The sequence below is a fragment of the Eretmochelys imbricata genome, chromosome 1 (genome assembly GCF_965152235.1).
Source record: "Eretmochelys imbricata isolate rEreImb1 chromosome 1, rEreImb1.hap1, whole genome shotgun sequence".
In the NCBI taxonomy this organism is placed as follows: domain Eukaryota; kingdom Metazoa; phylum Chordata; order Testudines; family Cheloniidae; genus Eretmochelys; species Eretmochelys imbricata.
The window spans coordinates 71,460,063-71,481,578 of record NC_135572.1 but is presented as its reverse complement, the minus strand read 5'-3'; positions in this window follow the sequence as shown (position 1 = coordinate 71,481,578).

The window sequence follows — 21,516 nt, the reverse complement described above, 5'->3', positions numbered from 1 at the left end:
ACTGATGGTGCTCTTTAATTATTTACAAAATATTATAGTTTTGGCTCTTGGTGTTCCTATTCATATTAAATTTATACCCTTGAGTGGATAGTTACTTTCCATATTTGTTTCAAATTCTTTCAGAATGGTCCTTTTAAAAAATATTAGTAGATATATCTTATGTAGGTGGTTGTGTTCTCTCCAATGATTAACAGATTATTTTATCTGAAACAGAATATTACTGAAAAATAGAGAGAAAAAATAGTTTAGCGAGTCATCTAGTTTCTACCAATTCTTGTTGTGGCTTTTGTTGTGTTGTTCTTCATTACCTTAAGTTATACACAGTTCAATTTGTCTTTTTGTCTTGTAGAGTTCAAGGTCAGATTAATGTCATGCTGAACTGTGATTGAAAGTTGATATATCGTTAATCTTCTGATACTAGATTGTATTCTATTCTTAAATCTGAAAAGCTCTTCAAAAAGAGCGGGAGAAGAGTCTCATGAAATATATTAAAGAATTTTCAATGTACTTAGTTGAATCAACACCACAGTAACATTTCTCTCTTTTAAAGGAGGAGGAAACTAGTTAGTCAGATCTTCACTAACAGATTTTGCTCATATTCATTTATCTGCACCTGTAGTGCTACCTCTATGGGAATTAAAATGGACTGTTTCCTCTCATACTAATTTAATCAAGCAGGAATGAGGGAATGCAACACATTCTGAAGAACACCAGGGGGGAAAGGTATGAGGAAGCAATTAGGGAAACAGAGGAGAAATTAGGGAAGCAACCTGTGGAAACAGAGGAGAAAGACAACATTGTGGAAGGGACTTACAGACTGAGTTTGCTTACGTAGCTCTTCCCCTGAGATCTGGTTCAACCCCACTCCCTGGTGCTTGCTACTTGGAGCAGTTTCTCTCCTCTTTTCACATGGGTTGGGTCCTGATTTGTTTTTCTGACACTTGTTGCCTCCACCCAAGTTGATTCCTCACTGTGCCTGAGACACAAAGGATGCTGTCCCTTGAAAATAAAGCTACTAACAGGCAAGGAGTATCAAGACCCAGTACACAAGAAACTATAAAAAACTCAAAACAAACTCCAGCAAAGAAATGACACACTCCAAAATAACAAAGGAGGCTCTTAATGGGGGCAAGAAAATAGTAAGTGGGAAAGGAAATAGATAGGGTTAACTAATAAGTACTAAACATCAACAAATAAAAAAACTTTCCCACCACAAATCTTCCCAGCTCTCTCCCTGACACTGCCCCAGGTGGCCGGTATGCTGAGGATAAGTCCACAGACGACTGCTCCAGCCCTATGAATGCTGGCTTAAACAAAACAAGGGGTCCTTTTCCAGTGTCTTCACCCCTGCACAGGGCAGTGTCCACTCCTAATTCCTATCATGTTCACTGGCTCTGTCACCTGGAGTCTTGTGGAGGTCTTGGCTGGTTCTCAGGAGCTGTCTCTGGGTCAGATCTCTGCCACTCTGAATGCTGACCTCCACAGGGCCGAAATGCCTGACAATTGAAACTTTCCCATAGCAATTCAGGAAAGAGATTCTCTCAGCTGTTCTGCTTCTCTCACACACAGCTCCCAAACTCAAACTAAATCTTGTCTCTTTATCTCTGAGTCAGGCTGTTCCCCTCTCACTGAGGTGTCCAAGCAGCCATGGTTCCTCACTGGCTCAGTAAACTGCTTATCCAAATCACCCCATGCAGAAGATTCCCTATTGGCCTAAGCAGGGGTTTCCAGTCCATTCTTGGCCCCCCTCTGACTTGAGGCAGGTTGAGAAATGGGTGAGAGGGCTCTGGTAGCCATTACAGGTGTAATTTCATGTGTTGATCCCCTCCACGAGGCTCAGCCTGGCAATCCAGCAGCTGTCAAACTCTAAACTGGGGGAGGTACACTTAAATTAAGGATCCATTAAAATCTTATAAATTGCTTGCTTGCTTGATCTAAAATATAACTAGGCTTTTGCTTCTGTTTTTAGATTCCCCATTTTGCAGTCTGCTGAAAAATCACTAAGATTCATTCTTCCGATCACAGATTGGAAAACCAGCTATTGCATGAAAACAGTGTAACTTATATTTCTTGAATTGTTTGCAAGTTAATTATTCTATTACCAAGGTATCTTAACACTGTATTAATGAGTATTGCTGTATTATTTGGAATCTGAAGGACACAGGCCGGTTTATAACAAGACTTTAGTACTAGATGCTACACATGAGTCTACAAATGTTGATAAAGCAGTTCTAGCACTTGATAAGCAGGATAGGTGGCTGATAAATACAGTGGCAGAACATTATTACTTCCTTCATATAAGGCACCTTCCTACCATGCCAGAGAACCTGTATACCTGAATGACATAAATTAGTACCTGCATGGCATGTAGGGGACATTGAGAAATGAGGACCTCTAATATTTGAGACATGAAGGAAGTGAAATATGGTCAGGTCACAGCTTTCACATTGAGACAACTATCAATCTCATAATCATTTCAGTAATGTTCTACCATTATAACTGTAGTGAGGATCACAAAAAGTGTATTTAAAATAGTAAATGAAACAAGCAGTGGCTCTTTTGGGAACTGTTGATCACTAAATTTGGATTCTGAACTACGGAAGTCTGAGTATCACTGGTGTAGATATACTTAATTCTGCCTTACTGGGGGGTGGGGGAGGATTAGACAAGATTACTTCTAGAGGTCTCTTTCAGACCTACATTTTTATAAACCTTTTTCCATGCTGAGAACACACTTCTTCCCATGTCCCCCCATTGTCATCAGTAGTATCATTTTACTGAAAACGTGAAACTTTGTTGGCATATATATTATCACCCTTAGGAGTGTTCTGTCCTTTACCTTTTCACTTTTACTGTATGCTCAGCTTTTACTCTAGAATCAATGAGTGAAATGGACCAGTCCATGTGACCTTTCCATGACTTTTATTAAAAATACCCATGACTAAATCTTCGGTGCTGATAGTAGGGGTGTGCCCCCGGGGATGCTACTTCTGGGGCGGGGGTTGCTCTTGCTGCTGCTGCTCCTCCTGTGGGGGGACAGCCTGGAACTCCACTGCCATCAGTGCTCCTCTGGGTGGGGTCCGGCCCATAGCCCCACGACCACCAGTCTTCAGGGTTTGGGAGAACGGCCCATGGCCCCGCTGCCACCACTGCTCCTCCAGGTCGGGGGGTGGCCCGTGGACCCACCACCACCACTCTGGGCAGCGGGGGCAGCCTGTGGCCCCACTGCTGCCACCACTCCTCTGGGCAGGCGGTGGCCCGGAGCCCCGCCGCTGCCACCTCTGCTCCTCCGGGTGGAGGCAGCCTGGGGTGCCGCTGCTGTTCCCTAACCACTGCTCCAGGACAGTGCCTGGAACCGGTTGCCTGGGGCCCCTGGAGCAGCGGCCGGTGCGGCTAACCAAAGAGCTACCCCAACTGCTTGGGCTGCCCTGGGGTCAGCCACATCAGCTGCTGCAGCTGCGGAAGTCACAGAGTTCCCAGGAAGTCATGGAATTCATGAAAGACGTGCAGCCTTAACTATGGATTCTTCACTTTTCAGTATACTGATTTTTTTAAAACTGTACATGTGACTTTTTAGAGCAAAAACAACCACAGCAACCAAAGAACATTTAAAGGGTTAACTTCTGACTTAATCTTTTTTTATTTCTAACATTTACCTGAGACGTCATGGTAATAGTTTCAGTTTCCTTGTCATTCAGTTTGGAATTTTTGTTATTACTGTGTCACAGGCAAGTTTAATAAAACAAGAAATTAGGGATTTGAATTAATTATTGCTTAAATAGTTAAATATTATGTCCAGTCAGTATTCACTACTGTTCTATTAATAGTATTACAGAGTCTTTCCTTTCCCGCCTGTCCCCCTCCCCAAAAAATCTCTTTTTGACATATCAAGAAGTCTCAGAAGAATCCTAGTTGGAAAAGAGAACTGTCTTAGCTAAGAAATTACATAGGCTTTTTGCCAATGTCACCCCGATTATACAGTCATCAGTGTTTTCACAGTAGAACAAGAAAGCTGGTGATAAGTTTGCTTTCCCTAGGGTCCATTTTTTCAACTGTTAGCTTGACAAGGAACTGAGCTACAGTGCTGAAAACCATCTGACTTGATACATCTAAGACGACTGGGCTAAGATGGCAGTTTCCTACTGGGAGGAGAAATCAAAAGTTTACTTCTCTAATGTGTCACATCAGCAATATCCTATCAGTAAAACTGATTCAATTTATGAAGTCTACTAGAAGAGCTATATGCACATATGTATACATATACACACACACATACAGAGCTGATGTTTTCACTATAATGTGCATCAAAATACATCCCATTTGGGATCAACATTACCCAAAAGAGCCACAGTAGTTGGTTCATGGACTGTTATTCACAATGGGGTGAACTCATTGTTTCATTTATATACTATTCTCATAGAAAAATGACTGACCAATGTATTATTATTATATTATTTACAACAATTGTTTAACAACATAGTAAAGGCATCCTGATTGGTTAATAATTAAATCACACAGTGTTTTAATACCATGCGTTTCAAAGAATCACAGGAGACACATTAAAGAGTCACTTGTGGGTTGCGAGCCTCAGTTTGAGTACTACTGATCTTGACCATTCCTGACAGGTGTTTGTGAAACTTGTTCTTAAAAAGAAAAGGAGGACTTGTGGCACCTTAGAGACTAACCAATTTATTTGAGCATAAGCTTTCGTGAGCTACAGCTCACTTCATCGGATGCATACTGTGGAAAGTGTAGAAGATCTTTTTATATACACACAAAGCATGAAAAAATACCTCCTCCCACCCCACTCTCCTGGTGGTAATAGCTTATCTAAAGTGATCACTCTCCTTACAATGTGTATGATAATCAAGTTGGGCCATTTCCAGCACAAATCCAGGGTATAACAAGAACGTCTGAGGGTTTGGGAGAACGTCCAATTTGCAAATGAATTCCAATTCAACAGTTTCTCACTGGAGTCTGGATTTGAGTATTTGAGTATTTGTGAGTATCTCACAAATCTTGGGAGACAGGCCAGTCCTTGCCTACAGACAGCCCCCCAACCTGAAGCAAATACTCACCAGCAACCACATACCACACCACAGAACCACTAACCCAGCAACCTATCCTTGCAACAAAGCCCGTTGCCAACTGTGCCCACATATCTATTCCGGGGACACCATCACAGGGCCTAATAACATCAGCCACACTATCAGAGGCTCGTTCACCTGCACATCCACCAATGTGATATATGCCATCATGTGCCAGCAATGCCCCTCTGCCATGTACATTGGTCAAACTGGACAGTCTCTACGTAAAAGAATAAATGGACAGAAATCAGATGTCAAGAATTATAACATTCATAAACCAGTCAGAGAACACTTCAATCTCTCTGGTCACGCAATTACAGACATGAAAGTTGTGATATTACAACAAAAAAACTTCAAATCCAGACTCCAGCGAGAAACTGTTGAATTGGAATTCATTTGCAAATTGGATACAATTAACTTAGCCTTGAATAGAGACTGGGAGTGGCTAAGTCATTATGCAAGGTAGCCTATTTCCCCTTGTTTTTTCCTACCCCCCCCACCCCAGATGTTCTTGTTAAACCCTAAATTTGTGCTGGAAATGGCCCAACTTGATTATCATACACATTGTAAGGAGAGTGATCACTTTAGATAAGCTATTATCAGGAGAGTAGGGTGGGAGGAGGTATTTTTTCATGCTTTGTGTGTATATAAAAAGATCTTCTACACTTGCCACAGTATGCATCCGATGAAGTGAGCTGTAGCTCATGAAAGCTTATGCTCAAATAAATTGGTTAGTCTCTAAGGTGCCACAAGTACTCCTTTTCTTTTTGCGAATACAGACTAACACGGCTGTTACTCTGAAACTTGTTCTTAAAAACCTTCAGTGATGGGGATTTCACAACTTCCCTAGGTAATCCATTCCAGTGCTTAGCTATCCTTAGAGTTATGGATTTCCCCCCTTAATATATAACCCTAATCTCCTTGTTGGAAAATAAGTAGATTAAGTCTTGTCCTACTCCTGGTTGACATGGAGAACAATTAATCACCATCCTCTTTATAACAACTTTTAAATATTTGAATAAATTACCATGTTCCCCGCAGCCTTCTCTTCTGTAGAATAAACATGCCCAATTCTTTGAACCCTTCCTCAGAGATCATGTTTTCCAAAGCACTTGTCATTTTTGTTGCTTTCCTTTGGACTCTTTCCAATTTGTTCACATCTTTCTTTAAGTGTGTCTCCCAAAACAGGGCACAGTACTTCAGCTGAGGTTTCCTCAGTGCTGAGTAGTGCTTAGTCATGTAAGAATGACCTCTGTCTCTTACATATAACAGTCCTGCTAATATATTTCAGAATGGCAATTGCCTTTTTTGCTGCAGCATCACACTGTTGACTCATTCAATTTATGATCTTTTCTGCAGTAACTAAGAAGTTATCCTCAATTTTTATTTATGCCTTTGATTTTTTCTTTCCTCATTGTAGTGCTTTGCACTTGTTTTTACTGAATTTCATCTTCATGATTTCTGACCAGTTTTCCAAGTTATCAAGATAATTTCAAATTCTAACACTTTCCTCTAAAGTGCTTGCAACACCTACCACCTAAGTGGTGTATGAAAATTGTATAAACTTATTCTCCATTCCATCATCCAAGTTTTGGGCAATATTGAACAGTACTGGTCCAAGGACAGACTCCCTGTATGACTCCACTAGATATGACCTCCCAGTTTGACAGCAAACTGTAAATAATTACTCTTGAGTATGGTCTTTCAACTAGTTGTGTACTCCCCTATAATAATTTCATCTAGACCATATTTCCCTAGTTTTCTTATGAGGATATCATGTGGGACTTTGTCAAAAATGTTGCTAAAGTCCAGATATATCATGTCTAATGCATTCCCCTATCCACTAGGCCAGTCACACTCTCCAAGAAAGAAATTAGGTTGATTTGGCACGATTTGTTCTTGACAAATCCATGCTGGCTATTACTTATCACCTTACTATCCTCTAGTTTCTGACAAATTGATTAATAATTTCTTCCAGTATCTTTCTGGGATCAAAGTTAGGCTCACTGGTCTGTGATTCCTCACATCCTCCTTTTTCTCCCTTTATGAAGGTAGGTACTATGTTTTCCCTTCTACAGTCTTCTGGGATATCACCTGTCCTCCTTGAGTTCTTGAGGATAATCACTAATAGTTCAGAGATTACTTTGTTTAGTTCCTTAAGTATGCTATGGTGAAGTTAATCAAGTCCTGCTGACTTGAATACATCTAACTTGTCTAAATATTCTTTAACTTCTTCTTTCTCTAGTTTTGTCCCAAATCCTTCTCCCTTGTTGTTTAATTGTATTAAGCATCTGGTCAAAATGATCCTTTTCAGTGAAAACTGAAAGAAAAAAAGGATAAAAACAGAGCAATCATCTGTGTTAGGTGCTCTACTTTCTTTCCTTCATCATTCTCTTGCTCCTAATATTATTGCCTTTTGGGTCTCATGCTAGTTGTAACTTATTTTTTACCTTTCTGAATTTTGTATCTACATGTTTGTGCTATTCTTTTATACTTATCCTCAGCAATTTGTCCTTGTTTCCACTTTTTTGGTACAATTCCTTTTCAGTTTTCACATCGTTAAAGAGTTCCTGTTGCAGCCATATGGTCTCTTACTATTCTTCATATTTTTCTTTTTCATCTGGATAGTTAGTTTTGTGCTTGAATATTGTCTATTTTAGAAACTGCCAGCTCTCCTGCACTCCTATTTCCCCATAGATTTCCTTCCCCTAGAACCATTGCCTGAGTTTGTCTGCTTTTTTGTAGCCCATTGTCTTTATTCTGCTCCTCTCACTCCTTTCTTTCCCCAGAATCAAAAACTTTGTTGTTTCATGATCACTTTCAACCAGGTTGCCTTCCACCTTAAATTCCTCCCCATTAATCAGAATCAGATCTAAAATAGATGCTCCCTATTCCATTCGTTTCTCCACCTTTTTGCCCGCAACACTTCTTCAACTTGTTGGACAATCTGTGTCTTACTGTGTTGTTTTTGCAACAGATATTTGGTTTAAGTCCCACTTACTACCAGAACCCATGCTTTAGATACCTGTTATTTATTCTAAAAATACTTTCACCTCCTTCTTTTGATTTGCTGGCCTACTGTGACCCCTACAATGACATTGCCCCTGTTTTATTTTTTCCACTTTTATCTTCACTCAAAGACTTTCAACAGAAATGCATGTCACTTCTGTATAAATTCTTCATTATACAGTGCAACCTCTCCCCCCCCCCTTTTTCCCAGCCTGTCTTTCCTAAACAAACAACAGTCATTGATACTAACATTTTAGTCATGCAATATATCCTACCAAGTCTCTGTAATGCTAATTGTCATAATTTTGTTTGTGTATTAACACTTGCAGAGAGGGCAAGACTCCTTACCCCAGGTTGTTAAAGTGGCAGGATTTCCTTGCAAGCACCATTCATTGCCAGGACTCTTTTCTCTCCCTCCACATCTACCTTATGTCCTTATATTGGACATAGAAACACTTTCAAACACTTAAAGGGCCATGTCACATAGCACAGTGGGCTGACCAGTAGCCACTACTGCCTTTAGAGGCAGACTATCCCATCACAATCCCTTTTTGCAATGCACCTGTACATTAGAGAATAAAATAATCCTGTTCATCTTCTGTCTGGTCAAAAAATAAATAATTCATAGACCTGTCTAAACACCATGCACTGCATATCAACAAAGGAAATAATCTAAATTATGACCATTCACTCTATGTGATTACATTATATAATGGCAATAACAAACATCTTTGAACATCACTGACATCCATGCCATACAATATTGACTCTATTTTCCCATTGATCCATAAATGTTATCCTTTCCTTATCCAGACTCTCAAATGTAACTGTTTCCAGTCGTCAAGGAAGAATAGATTTGGCAGGCAATACATTATTATTTGCTAATTAGAAATCAATCCATTCTACACATAATTGTGCTAATAATGTGTATTCTTTGAGTTCTTTGCCAAATGAAAATGAAACCAAGTATATAAAAGCCAAATAAAATAAATCAAAATTAGGTTTACAGATGATGGATCAAATTAAGCAGTGATGTATAAAGTTGTGTAAATTAATCCCTTACTACTCTTACAAGAGTATAGACACCACACACCTAATTAGGCTCCTTTGTACTCAGACTCCCCTAGGCTGACATACACTCACCTAGCCATGTGTAAGAGCATCTGAGTTGGTAAGAGTGGTACACTGAGGAGCTAGAAGATGGTGGTAAAAGATGTACATTACGGCATACACACCCTATAGATACATCTACATTTATGGCAGCATGTAATATTTAGACACTGCACGGGTTTAAGTAGCAGTAAAGATGGTGAGGCATGGCTTAAGTGAGTAGAGACATGCCAGAACCCTTGGGGATTATAGCCCACAGGTCTCTCTACACGGCCAAGCATTGCCTCCCATGTTTACACTGATATTTTTAGAAGTGTATTGTCCCACTGCCTCCCTGTTGTCCCACTGCCTCCCTGTTGTCCCACTGCCTCCCTGCTATCCAAGCCTTTCCCTGTCACAGGGAAAGCATCTGGTAGTGAGGAAAATCTGTGAAAGGAGGGAAAGAAGGGAGGAAAATCAGAGCTCCCCACTGACAGAGCCTTTCCCTGCCACAAGGAAGGGTCCCAGCAGCGAGGCAAGTTCTGGAAGGGGAAAGGCTGCCAGAGTGTTTCCCCACTCCCTCCCCACTTCCAGAGACTTTCACTACTGCATGTAGCTACACACCATAGTGAGGAGTTAGACTGCCTTTCACTGTGACATGTACCCTACATGCCACCGCCGCAAGTGTAGACAAGACCTATTTTGCAAAAGGGTAGAACAGGTATAAATATGCCTAGGAAAGCCTAACTGAATGCAATTAATACAACTTAGTGTAGGGGGATCTGAATTAGTGTATTATTACAGAATTCAATACCTCACAATCTTTAATGCATTTATCCTGACAATATGTCTCTGAGGCAGGGAATTATTATTATCTCAATTTTTTCAGATGGGGAACTGAGGCACAGAGAGACTAAGGGTTGGGTCCAAAAAGGGATTTAGAATCCTAACTGCCACTTTAAATACATACATTCAAAAATTTAGACTGTAAAAATCCCCACTCAGCTGCCACCTAACCCTGTAGGCACCTGGGGAGTTTGGGTGCTGAAGTTCTCACTTAATAAAGTCCCTTAGGTGCCTAAAATTTGCAGCACAGCCACCTCAGTTGTGATGATTGAGTACCCGTCTCACATCTAAGCCCCAGCAGAGTCCTCCAACTAGATATTTCCCAATCTATGTTGCCTGCATGCTACCATCCATTAGCCATGTTCACAAGCTACTGAACAGATTGGGCCCCATATAAAACACAGCTGAGGCAGTGCTTCCCCCCGGTCACCCCTTATAATTTTAAGACCAGTTATTAGAGGAATTACCTGAGATGTGCAAGACCCAAGTTCAAGTCACTGTTCCAATAAGTATTTAAATTATTTATTTGCAGAGGAAAGGCTTCAGCTGGAGAGGCTGAGAAACCCTCATCCCAGAACTCCTTTGTGAGATGGGAGATGTGGGTTCAAACGCCTGCTCCCTGCACCCTTCTCCTCTGCATTTCCTATTGTCTAGTTTAGGTGGCTTCCTGCTCAGCTTGCTGACTTTTACATGTTATTTCAAAATTTGCACCAGTATCCTGAAGCTGGATTCAAATCCAATTAATAAGAGTGATCTGAGGAGGAAGCTATTTCCACAGAAGCAAAATATTCTGAATGAGCAAGCCACAAATAATATGCAGTGTGCATATGCTGAGCAATGGTGAACAATTCTTTAGAGAGAGTAGATGAGGAACTAAATGAGATGCTCACAAAAATACTGTGGGGTGAGAATGTACAGAAATTTATGACATTAATTTCTTCCCCAGAAGTCAGTGCCATTCCACTGGGGACCACTACAAGTCTTTGTAGGCTTTGTGGTTTGATGTTTCAGAGAGAAACTGGAAGAGCAGAAGACTCTCCATACTCCATGACCTGACTCCCTACACACTACCTAGTTTTCTGCATGGAAATCAAGGATACAATTGATATGAGATCTGTATTAACTCTGGGAAGATCAACACATTTGGAATATTACTGTTCAAAAATATATATATATATATTTTTTTTTTTTTAAAAAATGATTGCTCTGTCTCTCTCCCACACAGGTAGTCAGTGTAGAATCTTTTTCTTTTTAATTATGTATCTTTAAATATCCATGAACTCATCAGTTTCTATTCATTTCCCTGAGATTCAAACAACTTGCCATGTGGTTAACTGTAGGTGTAGCTTATAATGCTGAAGATATAGCATCAAATGCTGCACAGAATCCCACACAATTCTCCCACTGACTGTGTATCTGAGGACATAACTTGGCCCATACAGTATAAACATGCTGCTCAGCACACTGATAACACTGAAGATCCACAGGAGAGGCTGTAAAACTCAGAAGCACCTTATGTGGCAATGGAAGACATTTTTTGATCACTTCTATTTTCCTGACGTGTTTTCTGGTTGACATTTAGTCAACATCAGTCTTCATTATAGTTCCAAGCGTTGACACCAAATCAAAGCCACTGCAGTTGATGTGTCCCATAGGAGAAAATATGACTCCATATTTTTTTTCTATTGTTCCTGAAGGTGAACATAAATTACATAAAAGCAGATAATGTAACAACTGTTTGTTCAATCTGAGATAAGTTCTTACTTGTACCTTTTCACGTTTATTTTTTTCTTCTTCTTAATAAGAACAATAATGCATACAAAAATTACACAAGTTACAGTCTGCCAACTGTAAGTGATTTGGGTATAATACTACACATGAATCATTTTAACACTTTTTCTCTGGGCTCATATTTGAAAGGAAACTTCAGTAAATGAGAACTTACATTCAGAAATCGAGCGCTGGGAAGTCTCCTCTGTTTACTTTCATTTACATGAATCATATTTAATAATACTCAAATTTTTACTTACTCCAGGGGTAAGCCATGGCAATCAAAACTGCCCCCTCTTCACTATGGTGAGATGGGAGGTAAGGTCCTGAAACTATGTGATGGTCAGTGTCAAGGTTCCTTCCCCACTCTGAACTCTAGGGTATAGATGTGGGGACCTGCATAAAAACCTCCTAAGCTTACTTTTACCAGCTTAGGTTAAAACTTCCCCAAGGTACAAACTATTTTACCCTTTGCCCTTGGACTTCCACTGCCACCACCAAACATTTATCTGGGTTTATTTTTATTAGGAAAGCGTCGTTTGGAAACGTCTTTCCCCCCAAAATCCTCCCAACCCTTGCACCCCACTTCCTGGGGAAGGTTTGGTAAAAATCCTCACCAATTTGCATAGGTGACCACAGGCCCAAAGCCTTGGATCTTAAGAACAATGAAAAAGCATTCAGTTTTCTTACAAGAAGACTTTTAAAAGAAGTAAAAAAGAATCACCTCTGTAAAATCAGGAGGGTAAATACCTTACAGGGTAATTAGATTCAAAACAGAGAGAATCCCTCTAGGCAAAACCTTAAGTTACACAAAAGACACACAGACAGGAATATTCATTCTATTCAGCTCAGCTTAATTTTCTCAGCCATTTAAAGAAATCATAATCTAATGCATATCTAGCTAGATTACTTACTAAATTCTAAGACTCCATTCCTGTTCTGTCCCCAGCAAAAGCATCACACAGACAGACACAGACCCTTTGTTTTTCTCCCTCCTCCCAGCTTTTGAAAGTATCTTGTCTCCTCATTGGTCATTTTGGTCAGGTGCCAGCAAGGTTACCTTTAGCTTCTTAACCCTTTACAGGTGAAAGGATGTTTCCTCTGGCCAGGAGGGATTTCAAAGGTGATTACCCTTCCCTTTATATTTATGACAGTCAGGCAAGGAAAAGTTTGAGACCCAAAGACCTACTGCACTGAACTGAATCAGCAAGCACAATTGAAGGAAGCTAAGTTGCCATTTCTTAAAAAAAGCACCATTCAATTGAATTAAAATTAGAAATGAGCTTTAACCCAACACCTTATGAGAACTCTCCATTCCCCTGAACTTTGGGGAAGTGCTAAATTCTATGGCCTGTGTTACACAGAAGGTCAAACTAGTAAATTACTATAGTCTCTTCTGGCCTTATAATCTATGCAGCTATGAAATTCAGAGCTGGAGACATATTGCGTTGTTGATGCTATCTCTATAAAGGGTCCAGTGGGAACTGTGGCTGTGTCTAAACTTGATGCTGGGGGTGTGATTCCCAGCTTGCTTACGTATACTTGCACTAAATCTCATTGAGCTAACATGTTAAAAGTCGTAGTGAAGATGCAGTAGCATAAGCAGCAGTGAGCAGAGGCCGGAGCTAGCTGCCATGAGTATTAACTCACTTGGACCCCATGAGTACGTACGCATGGCTGTCCATGCTACTTCTACTACACTACCATTTTTAGTGCATTAGATCAATGAGAGTTAGCACGAATACATCTACACAAGATGGGGATCAGATATCTCACTCTAAGTAAGGAGGTAGACTATGAATCTTATATCATCACTCAACTTTGGGGAAGATTGGATTCTGATCCACCTTTGGATCTGAATTCCCAGTTCAGGCAAATCACAAATAAGAAAAGAAAAACTGAAGGTAAATTGAAAGGAAACAGAAACAAGAGAAGATCTTTAAAAATAACATGCATGTGATTTCTAGCTCTATGTGAGCAGAGTTATATAAATATAAATATACATTTCCATGGTATGTTTGTGTATTTTTTCAAAAGCTAAAGTATCAGGCAAAATGGCTCCTACTAACGTGTTTGTTTCCTCCAGGAACTTCAATTACAGCTGCCAATATCTGTCTAGCCATCCTTCACGCATTCAGTGTTATAATATCCGAGTGCCTGAACACTACTTTCTAAGAAGAGAATACAAATAAAATGGGCATAACAGTGCTTGTCATTAGAACACAACAAATTGCAGATAGTTTTATAATATTGGCACTGAAGCTGATGCAGGTCCCAATTACTTTATTTGGAATGGTGTGTACTCATCACCTCTGAAAATGAGGGATCGCAGTTTGCACTCCTAAAAATGGAGGTACTCAAAATGTAAATTTAAATGTAATCCTAAATTACTTGCTGTTATAGGGTATGTTGTAGTAATTGGAGCCACACTTTTAGAAAAAACAAACAAAACCTCATTGGAAAAGTGAACAAAAAATCATAAAGTGTCACAATAGCTTATAACAATAAATAATGATGGGAAAAAATGATAAGGAAAGACAGACAAAATTAGACCAAAAAAAAAAGGCCTACTGATATAATTCAAGGTCTATGTTAAAACCATACCCGATAATCGAGAAACGTGTGGGACCTAAAATCAATTAACCAAAATCCTTGTATCCTAAATTAGGCCTAATTGGTGGACAAAATAATAAGAGGAGAGATTATTCCGCCTATGATTCTTTTTTGGGGTCCTTAAAATAATTTGGGGAATTAAAATTACGAAAGGAATTACCACAGCATTGACTAAAAGGTGAGAAAAGGGGAAGGAGCAAGCCTCACCATCATGGCTGCCATGCCCTCTGTCTCCTAGGACCCCAAACCTTCTTCATTTTCAACCTGATAGATGTCCTGAACAGACCAGGCCAGACAGAGATAGCCAGATGACACTGCCACCTTCACAGGCTTTGGCTAAATCCTGATTATCACCTGTTATCTGAGACTTTCTTTCCCCTTTCTTTCCCACACATCTGGTGTGTTCTTTTTCCTTTCCCACTTTTCTTATCCTCTTTCCTATCCCTCTTCTTTTTTCCTTCTGTCTAATAACAGTCTGGCTAAGCTGGCCAAGACTACATAATTTGCAACGCTGCTGTAAGTGGAGTAACCAGACAGCAAGTGTGAAAAATCAGGACAGGGAATGGGGGGTAACAGGAGCCTATATAAGAAAAATATCCCAAAATTTGGACTGTCCCTATAAAATCAGGACATCTGGTCACCCTAGCTGTAAGCCTGTGACCAGAAAGAGGCAGCTAAAAGGAATGTCCTAAACAGCCTGAAGCTGGCACCGGTTTGCTAAGTCTTGGAGTGGCATAAGACTGTGCACTGGGCCTCTGTTTTTGCAGCAGTGAAGCTGCAAATGAGAGTCAACACCAGAGACAGAAGCAAAATTTTCTATTTTAACTAGGGCTGTCAAGCAATTCAAAAAATTAAGTGCAATTAATCAGTTTTAATTGAGCTGTTAAAAAATAATAGAATTCCATTTATTTAAATATTTTTGAAGTTTTCTATATTTTTAAATATAGGCTTGGCGCTTCAGACCCCCCACTCCCCACGGCTTGGGGCTTTAGCCTGGCTCAGGGGTGTGGGGTTGGGCTTCAGCCCCTCTTAGGGTCTGGGGCTTCAGTCCCTCTTGGGGCGTGGGACTCCACCCTCCAGTCCCCCTTAGGGCACGAGGCTTGGGGATCCAGGCTGGCTTAGGGCTTCAGACCCCATACCAGCTCTGGACTGGGGCTTCAGGCCCCCCTTCCACCAATGCCTCCCTCCCTGCCCAGAGGTATGAGATTAACATGTCAATTTTCTTTTCAGTTAATCACAGGCATTACCTGTGATTAATTGACAGCCCTAAATTTACTGCTAATTTCTCTTCTCTTTTGTGGATGTTTGTCTGGTTTTGTCTTCTAGGAACTGGGACTAGACTTTCACAACAAGATCAGTTACAGTCCATCTCAATTAATGTTTTTCTTTCCCCCAACCCCCAAAAAGCATAGTTATTACTATCTTTAACACCATCTAAGAGTGTCAAACGAGGGGTGTTTCCTTCTGCAAACTCTCACCAGCCAAAGGGAAATGGAACAAGGGATATTGTTTAAATGAAAGCCTCACTTAATACTTTATTTTACATATGCATTGTTTTTTTTCCTTCCTTTCTCTATTGTTAATAAAAAATTAGTGATTTTTAATAACGTGTTTGCCATGGTGCTAAGCAGGCTTTGGTCTATGTTTGCCAAACTCCAAACATTGTTTAAAACTATTTAATGTTAGACAGTCACATGGACATATTAACACATTTAACTTTTTGGGCTCATATATTCTATCTATATTTAAAAAATCTGTCCCATCCTGGAGAAAGCTCCACATCCACAGAAGCAACTCACCGGCTGGTACCCTCTTGTGGCTGTATATGGGGTTGCTCGACCTTCCCCTTATTTGCTTCCTCCTATTGATTGCCTCCATCAAGGTCTTCCGTCTCCTCATCTTCCAGCCATATCACTTAAAAGTTAACTCCCCTTCCAGAATATCCAAATCCAGCTGTAACTGCTCAGGCCCCGACCTGGCTTCTCTCAGCTGGCATCCTGTAAATACCTTCTTCCAGCTCCACTGTAGGTCAGTAACTAAGTCCTTCTAAAATCAAGGAGAAATTAACAGAACCATACACTTCTTTTGCAAAGTAGCAGGTCTCAGGGCTTCTTCCTGAGCCCCCCAGTAGAACTCAAAACTGCAAATGAAATTAAACAGCACCAAAGCATCTTTCACTCAATCAAGCGTTGAGCCTCTCATCCATCTTTGGCTCCTCTTCCACTCCCATTGCTCAGCTCTCCAGTCACAAATCAGCTCAGCTGCTCTCCTTCACAGCCAGGCACAACCGTTCTTCCTTTTATCTTTTTTTGTTTTATGGTGAAGCAGCCTTGACTATAGTCTATAGCCACACCAACTATAATTCTACAATATTTAATTCCTCAATCTCACTTGGTTCTGCATCTTTCAGGTAATGTGACTGTGATTTTTTAATAATACCCCATTTCCTCAATGTTTTTACTAAACAACAGTGCAATTTTTGTTACCTGGAGATATTTGAATTCCCCAGGCAGCTTTTCCTTTGCTTTATCAAAGCCCTTACATTATTGTAAAAGGTGATCAGTTGTTTCTTCCACCTTATACAGTGTACATAGTCCATATTTGCATCTTTATTTGAAAAAAAAAAGAAGTTTTAGCTACAGTGACCAGTTAGTACATTAAACAAAAGTAATTAATTAGTCCTATCCAGGCCGTGAAGTATGTTGTTATCCTCAATTCTAGGGCACAATTAAAAAAAAATATCTCTCTTTTTTTATTAATCCTAATTTTTAGCCATTCCTCTTTTAAATCTTTCAGGACCGGGCTTTTGAATTCCTGTTTGCTCAAAGGTATTTTTATGTCAATCCTTCCATTTCTTGTAGGGCTTTTAGCTGCTTTGGCCACTATTTCATTCCCTGCTAAGTTAATGCTACAAGTATCACCATCTGTACTAATTCTGTTATTAGAAATATAATTTCATTAATTCAATCTTTTCTACATACTGAGATACACTTTTATCACCATAAAGCCTGAGATTAAACTAAAAAAAAAAAAAAAAAAGACTTCTGCTGTTGAGCATACATCCCAGATCCAATTTAATGCTAGCATTATTTCTACTAGTTCAGTTGTCATGACAGCTACTTAATCAGATATTCTTTTAGCTGTATGAATTACCAATTTTTGTATACAATATGCCACCCCTATTCTTCCTGTTTTATTAATTATTATTATTATTATTATTATTATTATTTTATTTACTATTTATTTGGACCCATCTCTCATTTGATAAAACTGACTCCACTTTTCATCTATATACTGGTACACTCCTTTATTTAATACCTACTCTCTCTTTTTTACCATTTAGTTTGTAGAATACATTGAAAGCCATGTTTGGATATGCATCTTTCAATCCATAACTTTTTTGTTCATTGCTAAAAGTTTTTATTTCATTCAGCTTTTTCCTTGTCTTTCAACTCCTTTTAACTCAAATGGCATGTGGAGTTCTAACATTGTGCACTATATTTCACCTATCAAATTCCCTCATATATTTGTTTGGAACTGTTATCATTGCAGTTCTCATTAACTTTGGCCCAGAAAATTAAGTCCAGTAATTTCATTCACAGTGTAACTGGGTTTTCAGTACAATCTATCTGTATCATGCATCACACACAATTCATAGTGCCTGGGCTTGTATTAAATCTATTTTTTTATTAATTTCTAATTCTGATGCTGACCTAAAATCTTGGAAGCCATAGTCAATAAATGATCTTATTAAGTATCTGTATAGCATCGGTAGTGTTTTCTTATCCACCCCCAATTAGTCCCAGCAAGATTGTTAAGGAGGTTAATCTGCCCCATACATTTATCTTTAACATAATTTATATGATTTTTCCAAAGAAATTTATTTTACCCCTAATAATTTAAAAATTTAACCATGTCTGGTTTTCTCCATAAAGATACTATTTGCATACCTTTGTAACTTTGCTTTTTATAAAGATCAATCCTTTGGTTTTAGCAATGAAGAAACTGAAACCCCATGCATTCCTCCAGTCAGAGGTCTCTCATAACACTTTATTGATTCTCTTTTCTGCCATCTCAATATTCCTGCTTCCAAACCACAGAGCACAATCATCTGCAAACAGAGTTACACATACCCCATTACTTATTTGTTTTGGGAGATCATTTATCATAATATGAACTATGGTTGGACTGATAACACTTCTCTGTGGTATACCATTTTTTTTAATGTTAATTATATTCAGCATAACATTCCTGATTGAACTATGTGGTCGTTTTACTCAAAATTATTCTAATAAACCTGTACATTCTTCCCCCTATCCCTAGTGGTACAACAAACTTCCCCTCTATCACATGTCATACATCTTTTCATTGTTTAAAGAGACAGCTATCATGAAATCTTTGTTCCTCACACTTCTTCTTCTTTGTATTTCAGTTTCTAATTTAACAATGTGATCAATAGTGCATCATCCTCTCCCAAAACCACTCTGCACCTTGTTTATAATGACATTGTTTTCCAGATAAACACCTACTCTTTCATTCACCAGTCTCATCATAATTTTACTCAGATAGGACATAGACTATATTGGGCTATAGACATTCACTATTTTGGAAAGTTTGCCTGTTTTCTGTGTTGCAATTATGACTGCATATGTTGCAATTATGACTGCATGTTTCCACCCTACCAGTATCACTCCTTCCCCAGCCCCATATAGTGTTATATAATAACAAAACAATCCTCATACTGTTCTCTGAAAGATATTTAAACATTATGTTCCATATATTAACTTTACCTGGGGATGTGTTTGAGGTTTCTGTTCCCTCTGGGGAACCTGGCATTGGCCATTGTCGGAAGACAGGATACTGGGCTAAATGGACCTTTGGTCTGATCCAGTATGGCCATTCTTATGTATTCTTGCTGATATCAATAGTTTCTCAAGTTCCTGCATACAAAACCATTTATTCAGTCAAATAGATCATGAGTCTCATCAGTGACTTGTCTTTTAATCTGGTGGAAAACTTCACTCTGTTATTACTCACCCCTCAGAAAGTTTCTGCTAAAACTTTTGCGGGCACTAATTGTTGGGCTTCTTCTCTTTTTAATTAAACAGGGTTCTGCACAGGTGTGGCAGAATGGGATTAATTAAACAGGGTTGACTAGCCCCAGGCCTATTGGACCTTATAGGGCAAGGTCATCCTGTTACAGTAGCCCAACGTTATGATAACAGTAAGTTTTTGGCATAACTTGGAATAGAACTCAAATCACCTAAGTCTCAGTCTGGCCTCCTACAGAGAAAAACAGTAGTGACTATAATGGGGTGCATAACCCATCCTGGCTCTGAACAGGTTAAAGTTCACCTGAGACACCAATTAACCCACCTGCTTCCACCTGGAGGGTGGGCCAGATCTACTTAAAGATGAAGACCAGCTCGGAAGAAGCTGGAAGGTGCTATAACGGTGGAAAGTCTGGAGCACAGAAGCTGCAAATAAAGAAGGAAGAACTCTATACTGTCCTTTTGGCACTAGAGAGTGAAGAGAGATCCCAAGGCTCAAGTAGGAAGCCTAAAGAGAATAGTTGGCCTTGGGATCATCTCTGGAGTAGGAAAATCTTGTTGAAGGCTAGGAGGAATACAGTTTGGGGATGGGTGGAGTAGCTGCTGGTAGTGAGCCTTGATAAAAGGGCAGGATCTGGGCTCCTAAGGTGAACGCACTGGGAGGTGCTCAGTGGAGTAACAAAAGCAGAAGAACTAGTAAAAGGTGGAAGACATGGTGAAAAGCAATCATGAAAACATAGAGTTCATGGTTATAAGGAATGGTGGGAGGGAAAGCAGGAGAAGACAAAAGATAATGGACTTCAGGAAGGCAGATTTTAGCAAACTCAGAGAATTGGTAGGTGGGAAGCAAGTCTAAGGGGAAAAAGAGTTCAGAAGAGTTGGCAGTTCTTTTTTTTAAAGACATTACTAAGGGCACGAAAACAAACTACCCCAATGCTTAAAAAAAATGGGACATATGGTAAAAGGCCAACCTGGCTTAATCAGGAGATCTTCTGACCTGAAACTCAAAGAAGAGTCCTACAAGAAGTGGGAACTTGGTCAAATTAGAAAAGATGACTATAAAAACAACAACAACAACACATGCATGTAGGGACAAAATTAGAAAGGCCAAGGCACAAAATCAGATTAAACTAGCAACGAATATAAAGAGTAACAAAAAAACATTGTACAAATATATGAGAAGCCAGAGGAAGGCCAAGAACTAGGTAGGTCCATTACCCAATAAAGAGGGAAAGACAATAATAGAAAATGCAGCAATGGCCAAAGTGTTAAATCCTGGAGATTTTAAAGAACAGATTAGATAAACACCTGTCAGGGATGGGTCTAGATAATACTAAGTCCTGCCTCAGTGCAGGGGACTGGTTGACCTCTCTAAGTCCCTTCCAGTTCTACATTACTATGATTCTATTAAACTTATAGAAGCTTTTGTTTCAGTGTTCATCAAAAAAGTTAGCAGTGATTGGATGACTAATATAGTGAACATCAGTGTAAATGGGGTAGGATCTGAAGCTAAAATAGGAAAAGAACAAGTTAAGTACTTAGACAAGTTAGATGTCTTTAAAATGGCAGGGCCAGATGAAATACATTCTAGAATCCTTAAAGAACTGGCTACAGATCTCTGAGACCTTAGCAATTAACTTTGAGAACTTGTGGAGGATGGGAGATATCCTAGAGGACTGGAAAGGGGCAAATAGAGTGCCTACCTATGAAAAAGGAACCAAGGACAATCTACGACAAGGACAACTAGAGACCAGTCTACTTAACTTCTGCACCCGAAAGCTAAGTGACTAAATAATCAAGCAATCAATTTGTAAGTACCCAGAATGATCTGGAGAAATGGTCTGAATTAAATAGCATGAATTTCAATAAGGACAAATGCAGAATATAGTACTACACTTAGGAAGGAATAATCAAACACAAAATGGACAATTCCTAGTTCAGCAGCATCTCCATCCTGGAGATTTTGAAGAACAGATTAGATAAACACCTGTCAGGGATGGGTCAGATAATACTAAGTCCTGCCTCAGTGCAGGGGACTGGATGACCTCTCT